The following is a 12059-nucleotide window of genomic DNA, read 5'->3' on the forward strand; positions in this document are numbered from 1 at the left end:
GGAGATGCCATTTTTGATAGTTATTGCATGTCTAATGCAAGAATAATCACCAGATTATGAGAGTCCAGCAAAAATTACTCATTTTCGCCCAACGTGGGGCTCGAACCCACGACCCTGAGATTAAGAGTCTCATGCTCTACCGACTGAGCTAGCCGGGCTCCCACTTCAAGATGGTATGCAGACTAATCATTTTTTATGAAGGAAATCCATTCCTGGACAATTTTTGGGAGTTATTGCAGGTCTAATGCAAGATTAATCTCCATATTATGAGAGTCAATGCAATATTCAGGCAAAAATACTCGTTTTCGCCCAACGTGGGGCTCGAACCCACGACCCTGAGATTAAGAGTCTCATGCTCTACCGACTGAGCTAGCCGGGCTCCCTCCTTAAGACAGTATGCAGACCAATCCCTTTTTGTGAAAAAAATCAAATCCTGGATATTCCTCTACTCTTGTTTTGCAAGGAAAGCCAGATTTTTACATCCTTCAGAGGACAGAGTGTCAAAAAAAATAAGAGAAAATGAAAATGGAAGTTGTGAGAACTTCATTTTGAGATTGCATAAGAATTCAAATTCCTCTCACATGCTAAAGAATTACTGAACCCTTTTGATTAAACCACTTTAGTTGTTATAATGAGACCATATTTGAAAGCCATCTGTGATTTTTCTGTTCTTACTCTGCAATGACCATGGGCAATGACAAGTTAAAAATAAAATGTATGCAAATTTTATAATGGAGAATGCGGGCATCGATCCCGCTACCTCTCGCATGCTAAGCGAGCGCTCTACCATTTGAGCTAATTCCCTTGTGTGTTTAATCTGCATAACATGAAAAAAGTAACCTCACTGCCTTCCACACTTTATTTGCAGTCCAATTGCCCATAACAGTGTTCAGTTCACTCCTAACTTATGCCTTACCTCCACTTATGGGATGTTTTACAGTTCAGGTTGGCCTGTTTACTACTCGAATATGAGTGATATTGTGGTGTGTTCATCTAGACTCATACCCTAGCTAATCTTGAAGTTAAATTTCCCACCAATTAGAAACCAAGGGAGATACCATTTCTGATAGTTATTGCATGTCTAATGCAAGATTATTCTCCATATTATGAGAGTCAATGCAATATTCAGGCAAAAATTACTCGTTTTCGCCCGACGTGGGGCTCGAACCCACGACCCTGAGATTAAGAGTCTCATGCTCTACCGACTGAGCTACCCGGGTTCCCTCCTTAAGACAGTATGCAGACCAATCCCTTTTTGTGAAGAAAATCAAATCCTGGATATTCCTCTACTCTTGTTTTGCAAGGAAAGCCAGATTTATACATCCTTCAAAGGACAGAGTGTCAAAAAAAATAATAGAAAATGAAAATGGAAGTTGTGTGAACTTCATTTTGATATTGCATAAGAATTCAAATTCCTCTCACATGCTAAAGAATACCTGAACCCTTTTGATTAAACCACTTTAGTTGTTATAATGAGACCATATTTGAAAGCCATCTGTGATTTTTCTTTTCTTACTCTGCAATGACCTTGGCAATGACAAGTTAAAAATAAAATGTATGCACATTTTATAATGGAGAATGCGGGCATCGATCCCGCTACCTCTCGCAAGCTAAGCGAGCGCTCTACCTTTTGAGCTAATTCCCCTGTGTGTTTAATCTGCATAACATGAAAAAAGTAACCTCACTGCCTTCCACACTTTATTTGAAGTCCAATTGCCCATAACAGTGTTCAGTTCACTCCTAACTTATGCCTTACCTCCACTTATGGGATGTTTTACAGTTCAGGTTGGCCTGTTTACTACTCGAATATGAGTGATATTGTGGTGTGTTCATCTAGACTCATGCCCTACCTAATCTTGAAGTTAAATTTCCCACCAATGAGAAACCAAGGGAGATACCATTTCTGATAGTTATTGCATGTCTAATGCAAGAATATTCACCAGATTATGAGAGTCAATGCAATAATCCAGCAAAAATTAATCATTTTCACCTAACGTGGGGCTCGAACCCACGACCCTGAGATTAAGAGTCTCATGCTCTACCGACTGAGCTAGCCGGGCTCCCACTTCAAGATGGTATGCAGACTAATCATTTTTTATGAAGGAAATCCATTCCTGGACAATTTTTGGGAGTTATTGCATGTCTAATGCAAGATTAATCTCCATATTATGAGAGTCAATGCAATATTCAGGAAAAAATTACTCATTTTCGTCCAACGTGGGGCTCGAACTCACAACCCTGAGATTAAGAGTCTCATGCTCTACCAACTGAGCTACCCGGGTTCCCTCCTTAAGACAGTATGCAGACCAATCCCTTTTTGTGAAGAAAATCAAATCCTGGATATTCCTCTACTCTTGTTTTGCAAGAAAAGCCAGATTTATACATCCTTCAGAGGACAGAGTGTCAAAAAAAAATAAGAGAAAATGAAAATGGAAGTTGTGAGAACTTCATTTTGAGATTGCATAAGAATTCAAATTCCTCTCACATGCTAAAGAATACCTGAACCCTTTTGATTAAACCACTTTAGTTGTTATAATGAGACCATATTTGAAAGCCATCTGTGATTTTTCTGTTCTTACTCTGCAATGACCTTGGCAATGACAAGTTAAAAATAAAATGTATGCAAATTTTATAATGGAGAATGCGGGCATCGATCCCGCTACCTCTCGCAAGCTAAGCGAGCGCTCTACCTTTTGAGCTAATTCCCCTGTGTGTTTAATCTGCATAACATGAAAAAAGTAACCTCACTGCCTTCCACACTTTATTTGAAGTCCAATTGCCCATAACAGTGTTCAGTTCACTCCTAATTTATGCCTTACCTCCACTTATGGGACGTTTTACAGTTCAGGTTGGCCTGTTTACTACTCGAATATGAGTGATATTGTGGTGTGTTCATCTAGACTCATACCCTACCTAATCTTGAAGTTAAATTTCCCACCAATGAGAAACCAAGGGAGATACCATTTCTGATAGTTATTGCATGTCTAATGCAAGAATATTCACCAGATTATGAGAGTCAATGCAATAATCCAGCAAAAATTAATCATTTTCACCTAACGTGGGGCTCGAACCCACGACCCTGAGATTAAGAGTCTCATGCTCTACCGACTGAGCTAGCCGGGCTCCCACTTCAAGATGGTATGCAGACTAATCATTTTTTATGAAGGAAATCCATTCCTGGACAATTTTTGGGAGTTACTGCAGGTCTAATGCAAGATTAATCTCCATATTATGAGAGTCAATGCAATATTCAGGAAAAAATTACTCGTTTTCGCCCAACGTGGGGCTCGAACTCACGACCCTGAGATTAAGAGTCTCATGCTCTACCAACTGAGCTAGCCGGGTTCCCTCCTTAAGACAGTATGCAGACCAATCCCTTTTTGTGAAGAAAATCAAATCCTGGATATTCCTCTACTCTTGTTTTGCAAGAAAAGCCAGATTTATACATCCTTCAGAGGACAGAGTGTCAAAAAAAATAAGAGAAAATGAAAATGGAAGTTGTGAGAACTTCATTTTGAGATTGCATAAGAATTCAAATTCCTCTCACATGCTTAAGAATACCTGAACCCTTTTGATTAAACCACTTTAGGTGTTATAATGAGACCATATTTGAAAGCCATCTGTGATTTTTCTGTTCTTACTCTGCAATGACCTTGGCAATGACAAGTTAAAAATAAAATGTATGCAAATTTTATAATGGAGAATGCGGGCATCGATCCCGCTACCTCTCGCATGCTAAGCGAGCGCTCTACCATTTGAGCTAATTCCCCTGTGTGTTGAATCCGCATAACATGAAAAAAGTAACCTCACTGCCTTCCACACTTTATTTGAAGTCCAATTGCCCATAACAGTGTTCAGTTCACTCCTAACTTATGCCTTACCTCCACTTACGGGATGTTTTACAGTTCAGGTTGGCCTGTTTACTACTCGAATATGAGTGATATTGTGGTGTGTTCATCTAGACTCATACCCTACCTAATCTTGAAGGTAAATTTCCCACCAATGAGAAACCAAGGGAGATACCATTTTTGAAAGTTATTGCATGTCTAATGCAAGAATAATCACCAGATTATGAGAGTCCAGCAAAAATTACTCATTTTTGCCCAACGTGGGGCTCGAACCCACGACCCTGAGATTAAGAGTCTCATGCTCTACCGACGGAGCTAGCCGGGCTCCCACTTCAAGATGGTATGCGGACTAATCATTTTTTATGAAGGAAATCCATTCCTGGACCATTTTTGGGAGTTATTGCAGGTCTAATGCAAGATTAATCTTCATATTATGAGAGTCAATGCAATATTCAGGAAAGAATTACTCGTTTTTGCCCAATGGGGGGCTCGAACCCACGACCCTGAGATTAAGAGTCTCATGCTCTACCAACTGAGCTAGCCGGGTTCCCTCCTTAAGACAGTATGCAGACCAATCCCTTTTTGTGAAGAAAATCAAATCCTGGATATTCCTCTACTCTTGTTTTGCAAGAAAAGCCAGATTTATACATCCTTCAGAGGACAGAGTGTCAAAAAAAATAAGAGAAAATGAAAATGGAAGTTGTGAGAACTTCATTTTGAGATTGCATAAGAATTCAAATTCCTCTCACATGCTTAAGAATACCTGAACCCTTTTGATTAAACCACTTTAGTTGTTATAATGAGACCATATTTGAAAGCCATCTGTGATTTTTCTGTTCTTACTCTGCAATGACCTTGGCAATGACAAGTTAAAAATAAAATGTATGCAAATTTTATAATGGAGAATGCGGGCATCGATCCCGCTACCTCTCGCATGCTAAGCGAGCGCTCTACCATTTGAGCTAATTCCCCTGTGTGTTGAATCCGCATAACATGAAAAAAGTAACCTCACTGCCTTCCACACTTTATTTGAAGTCCAATTGCCCATAACAGTGTTCAGTTCACTCCTAACTTATGCCTTACCTCCACTTACGGGATGTTTTACAGTTCAGGTTGGCCTGTTTACTACTCGAATATGAGTGATATTGTGGTGTGTTCATCTAGACTCATACCCTACCTAATCTTGAAGGTAAATTTCCCACCAATGAGAAACCAAGGGAGATACCATTTTTGAAAGTTATTGCATGTCTAATGCAAGAATAATCACCAGATTATGAGAGTCCAGCAAAAATTACTCATTTTTGCCCAACGTGGGGCTCGAACCCACGACCCTGAGATTAAGAGTCTCATGCTCTACCGACGGAGCTAGCCGGGCTCCCACTTCAAGATGGTATGCGGACTAATCATTTTTTATGAAGGAAATCCATTCCTGGACAATTTTTGGGAGTTACTGCAGGTCTAATGCAAGATTAATCTCCATATTATGAGAGTCAATGCAATATTCAGGAAAAAATTACTCGTTTTCGCCCAACGTGGGGCTCGAACTCACAACCCTGAGATTAAGAGTCTCATGCTCTACCAACTGAGCTAGCCGGGTTCCCTCCTTAAGACAGTATGCAGACCAATCCCTTTTTGTGAAGAAAATCAAATCCTGGATATTCCTCTACTCTTGTTTTGCAAGAAAAGCCAGATTTATACATCCTTCAGAGGACAGAGTGTCAAAAAAAATAAGAGAAAATGAAAATGGAAGTTGTGAGAACTTCATTTTGAGATTGCATAAGAATTCAAATTCCTCTCACATGCTTAAGAATACCTGAACCCTTTTGATTAAACCACTTTAGTTGTTATAATGAGACCATATTTGAAAGCCATCTGTGATTTTTCTGTTCTTACTCTGCAATGACCTTGGCAATGACAAGTTAAAAATAAAATGTATGCAAATTTTATAATGGAGAATGCGGGCATCGATCCCGCTACCTCTCGCATGCTAAGCGAGCGCTCTACCATTTGAGCTAATTCCCCTGTGTGTTGAATCCGCATAACATGAAAAAAGTAACCTCACTGCCTTCCACACTTTATTTGAAGTCCAATTGCCCATAACAGTGTTCAGTTCACTCCTAACTTATGCCTTACCTCCACTTACGGGATGTTTTACAGTTCAGGTTGGCCTGTTTACTACTCGAATATGAGTGATATTGTGGTGTGTTCATCTAGACTCATACCCTACCTAATCTTGAAGGTAAATTTCCCACCAATGAGAAACCAAGGGAGATACCATTTTTGAAAGTTATTGCATGTCTAATGCAAGAATAATCACCAGATTATGAGAGTCCAGCAAAAATTACTCATTTTTGCCCAACGTGGGGCTCGAACCCACGACCCTGAGATTAAGAGTCTCATGCTCTACCGACGGAGCTAGCCGTGCTCCCACTTCAAGATGGTATGCGGACTAATCATTTTTTATGAAGGAAATCCATTCCTGGACCATTTTTGGGAGTTATTGCAGGTCTAATGCAAGATTAATCTTCATATTATGAGAGTCAATGCAATATTCAGGAAAAAATTACTCGTTTTTGCCCAATGGGGGGCTCGAACCCACGACCCTGAGATTAAGAGTCTCATGCTCTACCGACTGAGCTAGCCGGGCTCCCTCCTTAAGACAGTATGCAGACCAATCCCTTTTTGTGAAGAAAATCAAATCCTGGATATTCCTCTACTCTTGTTTTGCATGGAAAGCCAGATTTATACATCCTTCAGAGGACAGAGTGTCAAAAAAAAATAAGAGAAAATGAAAATGGAAGTTGTGAGAACTTCATTTTGAGATTGCATAAGAATTCAAATTCCTCTCACATGCTAAAGAATACCTGAACCCTTTTGATTAAACCACTTTAGTTGTTATAATGAGACCATATTTGAAAGCCATCTGTGATTTTTCTGTTCTTACTCTGCAATGACCTTGGCAATGACAAGTTAAAAATAAAATGTATGCAAATTTTATAATGGAGAATGCGGGCATCGATCGCGCTACCTCTCACATGCTAAGCGAGCACTCTACCATTTGAGCTAATTCCCCTGTGTGTTTAATCTGCATAACATTAAAAAAGTAACCTCACTGCCTTCCACACTTTATTTGAAGTCCAATTGCCCATAACAGTGTTCAGTTCACTCCTAACTTATGCCTTACCTCCACTTATGGGATGTTTTACAGTTCAGGTTGGCCTGTTTACTACTCGAATATGAGTGATATTGCGGTGTGTTCATCTAGACTCATACCCTACCTAATCTTGAAGTTAAATTTCCCACCAATGAGAAACCAAGGGAGATACCATTTTTGATACTTATTGCATGTCTAATGCAAGAATAATCACCAGATTATGAGAGTCAATGCAATAATCCTGCAAAAATTACTCATTTTCACCCAACGTGGGGCTTGAACCCACGACCCTGAGATTAAGAGTCTCATGCTCTACCGACTGAGCTAGCCGGGCTCCAATTTCAAGATGGTATGCAGACTAATCATTTTTTATGAAGGAAAGCCATTCCTGGACAATTTGTGTGAGTTATTGCATGTCTAATGCAGGATGAATCTCCATATTATGAGAGTCAATGCAATATTCAGGCAAAAACTTACTCTTTTTCGCCCAACGTGGGGCTCGAACCCACGACCCTGAGATTAAGAGTCTCATGCTCTACTGACTGAGCTAGCCGGGCTCCCTCCTTAAGACAGTATGCAGACCAATCCCTTTTTGTGAAGAAAATCAAATCCTGGATATTCCTCTACTCTTGTTTTGCAAGGAAAGCCAGATTTATACATCCTTCAGAGGACAGAGTGTCAAATAAAACAAGAAAAAATGAAAATGGAAGTTGTGAGAACTTCATTTTGAGATTGCATAAGAATTCAAATTCCTCTCACGTGCTAAAGAATACCTGAACCCTTTTGATTAAACCACTTTAGTTGTTATAATGAGACCATATTTGAAAGCCATCTGTGATTTTTCTGTTCTTACTCTGCAATGACCTTGGCAATGACAAGTTAAAAATAAAATGTATGCAAATTTTATAATGGAGAATGCGGGCATCGATCCCGCTACCTCTCGCATGCTAAGCAAGCACTCTACCATTTGAGCTAATTTCCATGTGTGTTTAGTCTGCATAACATGAAAAAAGTAACCTTACTGCCTTCCACACTTTATTTGAAGTCCAATTGCCCATAACAGTGTTCAGTTCACTCCTAACTTATGCCTTACCTCCTCTTATGGGATGTTTTACAGTTCAGGTTGGCCTGTTTACTCCTTGAATATGAGTGATATTGCGGTGTGTTCATCTAGACTCATACCCTACCTAATCTTGAAGTTAAATTTCCCACCAATGAGAAACCAAGGGAGATACCATTGTTGATACTTATTGCATGTCTAATGCAAGAAAAATCACCAGATTATGAGAGTCAATGCAATAATCCAGCAACAATTACTCATTTTCACCCAACGTGGGGCTTGAACCCACGACCCTGAGATTAAGAGTCTCATGCTCTACCGACTGAGCTAGCCGGGCTCCAATTTCAAGATGGTATGCAGACTAATCATTTTTTATGAAGGAAATCCATTCCTGGACAATATGTGTGAGTTATTGCATGTCTAATGCAAGATGAATCTCCATATTATGAGAGTCAATGCAATATTCAGGCAAAAATTACTCTTTTTCGCACAACGTGGGGCTCGAACCCACGACCCTGAGATTAAGAGTCTCATGCTCTACCGACTGAGCTAGCCGGGCTCCCTCCTTAAGACAGTATGCAGACCAATCCCTTTTTGTGAAGAAAATCAAATCCTGGATATTCCTCTACTCTTGTTTTGCAAGGAAAGACAGATTTATACTTCCTTCAGAGGACAGAGTGTCAAATAAAACAAGAGAAAATGAAAATGGAAGTTGTGAGAACTTCATTTTGAGATTGCATAAGAATTCAAATTCCTCTCACGTGCTAAAGAATACCTGAACCCTTTTGATTAAACCACTTTAGTTGTTATAATGAGACCATATTTGAAAGCCATCTGTGATTTTTCTGTTCTTACTCTGCAATGACCTTGGCAATGACAAGTTAAAAATAAAATGTATGCAAATTTTATAATGGAGAATGCGGGCATGAATCCCACTACCTCTCGCTTGCTAAGCGAGCGCTCTACCATTTGAGCTAATTCCCCTGTGTGTTTAATCTGCATAACATGAAAAAAGTAACCTCACTGCCTTCCACACTTTATTTGAAGTCCAATTGCCCATAACAGTGTTCAGTTCACTCCTAACTTATGCCTTACCTCCTCTTATGGGATGTTTTACAGTTCAGGTTGGCCTGTTTACTCCTTGAATATGAGTGATATTGCGGTGTGTTCATCTAGACTCATACCCTACCTAATCTTGAAGTTAAATTTCCCACCAATGAGAAACCAAGGGAGAAACCATTTTTGATAGTTATTGCATGTCTAATGCAAGAATAATCATCAGATTATGAGAGTCAATGCAATAATCCAGCAAAAATTACTCATTTTCACCCAACGTGGGGCTCGAACCCACGACCCTGTGATTAAGAGTGTCATGCTCTACCGACTGAGCTAGCCGGGCTCCCACTTCAAGATAGTATGCAGACTAATCATTTTTTATGAAGAAAATCCATTCCTGGACAATTTTTGCGAGTTATTGCATGTCTAATGCAAGATGAAGCTCCATATTATGAGAGTCAATGCAATATTCAGGCAAAAATTACTCGTTTTTGCCCAACGTGGGGCTCGAACCCACGACCCTGAGATTAAGAGTCTCATGCTCTACCGACTGAGCTAGCCAGGCTCCCTCCTTAAGACAGTATGCAGACCAATCCCTTTTTGTGAAGAAAATCAAATCCTGGATATTCCTCTACTCTTGTTTTGCAAGGAAAGCCAGATTTATACATCCTTCAGAGGATAGAGTGTCAAATAAAACAAGAGAAAATGAAAATGGAAGTTGTGAGAACTTCATTTTGAGATTGCATAAGAATTCAAATTCCTCTCACATGCGAAAGAATATCTGAACCCTTTTGATTAAACCACTTTAGTTGTTATAATGAGACCATATTTGAAAGCCATCTGTGATTTTTCTGTTCTTACTCTGCAATGACCTTGGCAATGACAAGTTAAAAATAAAATGTATGCAAATTTTATAATGGAGAATGCAGGCATCGATCGCGCTACCTCTCACATGCTAAGCGAGCACTCTACCATTTGAGCTAATTCCCCTGTGTATTTAATCTGCATAACATGAAAAAAGTAACCTCACTGCCTTCCACACTTTATTTGAAGTCCAATTGCCCATAACAGTGTTCAGTTCACTCCTAACTTATGCCATACCTCCACTTATGGGATGTTTTACAGTTCAGGTTGGCCTGTTTACTCCTTGAATATGAGTGATATTGCGGTGTGTTCATCTAGACACATACCCTACCTAATCTTGAAGTTAAATTTCCCACCAATGAGAAACCAAGGGAGATACCATTTTTGATACTTATTGCATGTCTAATGCAAGAATAATCACCAGATTATGAGAGTCCAGCAAAAATTACTCATTTTCGCCCAACGTGGGGCTCGAACCCACGACCCTGTGATTAAGATTGTCATGCTCTACCGACTGAGCTAGCCGGGCTCCCACTTCAAGATGGTATGCAGACTAATCATTTTTTATGAAGGAAATCCATTCCGGGACAATTTTTGCGAGTTATTGCATGTCTAATGCAAGATGAAGCTCCATATTATGAGAGTCAATGCAATATTCAGGCAAAAATTACTCGTTTTTGCCCAACGTGGGGCTCGAACCCACTACCCTGAGATTAAGAGTCTCATGCTCTACCGACTGAGCTAGCTGGGCTCCCTCTTTAAGACAGTATGCAGACCAAACCCTTTTTGTGAAGAAAATCAAATCCTGGATATTCCTCTACTCTTGTTTTGCAAGGAAAGCCAGATTTATACATCCTTCAGAGGATAGAGTGTCAAATAAAACAAGAGAAAATGAAAATGGAAGTTGTGAGAACTTCATTTTGAGATTGCATAAGAATTCAAATTCCTCTCACGTGCTAAAGAATACATGAACCCTTTTGATTAAACCACTTCAGTTGTTATAATGAGACCATATTTGAAAGCCATCTGTGATTTTTCTGTTCTTACTCTGCAATGACCTTGGCAATGACAAGTTAAAAATAAAATGTATGCAAATTTTATAATGGAGAATGCGGGCATAGATCCCGCTACCTCTCGCATGCTAAGCGAGCACTCTACCATTTGAGCTAATTCACCTGTGTATTTAATATGCATAACATGAAAAAAGTAACCTCACTGCCTTCCACACTTTATTTGAAGTCCAATTGCCCATAACAGTGTTCAGTTCACTCCTAACTTATGCCTTACCTCCACTTATGGGATGTTTTACAGTTCAGGTTGGCCTATTTACTCCTTGAATATGAGTGATATTGCGGTGTGTTCATCTAGACTCATACCCTACCTAATCTTGAAGTTAAATTTCCCACCAATGAGAAACCAAGGGAGATACCATTTTTGATACTTATTGCATGTCTAATGCAAGAAAAATCACCAGATTATGAGAGTCAATGCAATAATCCAGCAAAAATTACTCATTTTTGCCCAACGTGGGGCTCGAACCCACAGCCCTGAGATTAAGAGTCTCATGCTCTACCGACTGAGCTAGCCGGGCTACCTCTTCAAGATGGTATGCAGACTAATCATTTTTTATGAAGGAAATCCATTCCTGGACAATTTTTGGGAGTTATTGCATGTCTAATGCAAGATTAATCTCCATAATATGAGAGTCAATGCAATATTCAGGCAAAAATTACTCTTTTTAGCCAAACGTGGGGCTCGAACCCACGTCCCTGAGATTAAGAGTCTCATGCAGTACCGACTGAGCTAGCTGGGCTCCCTCCTTAAGACAGTATGCAGACCAATCACTTTTTGTGAAGAAAATCAGATCCTGGATATTCCTCTACTCTTGTTTTGCAAGGAAAGCCAGATTTATACATGCTTCAGAGGACAGAGTGTCAAATAAAATAAGAAAAAATAAAAACGGAAGTTGTGAGAACATCATTTTGAGATTGCATAAGAATTCAAATTCCTCTCACGTGCTAAAGAATACCTGAACCCTTTTGATTAAACCACTTTAGTTGTTATAATGAGACCATAT

The sequence above is a fragment of the Lissotriton vulgaris genome, chromosome 1_1 (assembly GCF_964263255.1).
Source record: "Lissotriton vulgaris chromosome 1_1, aLisVul1.2, whole genome shotgun sequence".
Taxonomy (NCBI): Eukaryota; Metazoa; Chordata; class Amphibia; order Caudata; family Salamandridae; genus Lissotriton; species Lissotriton vulgaris.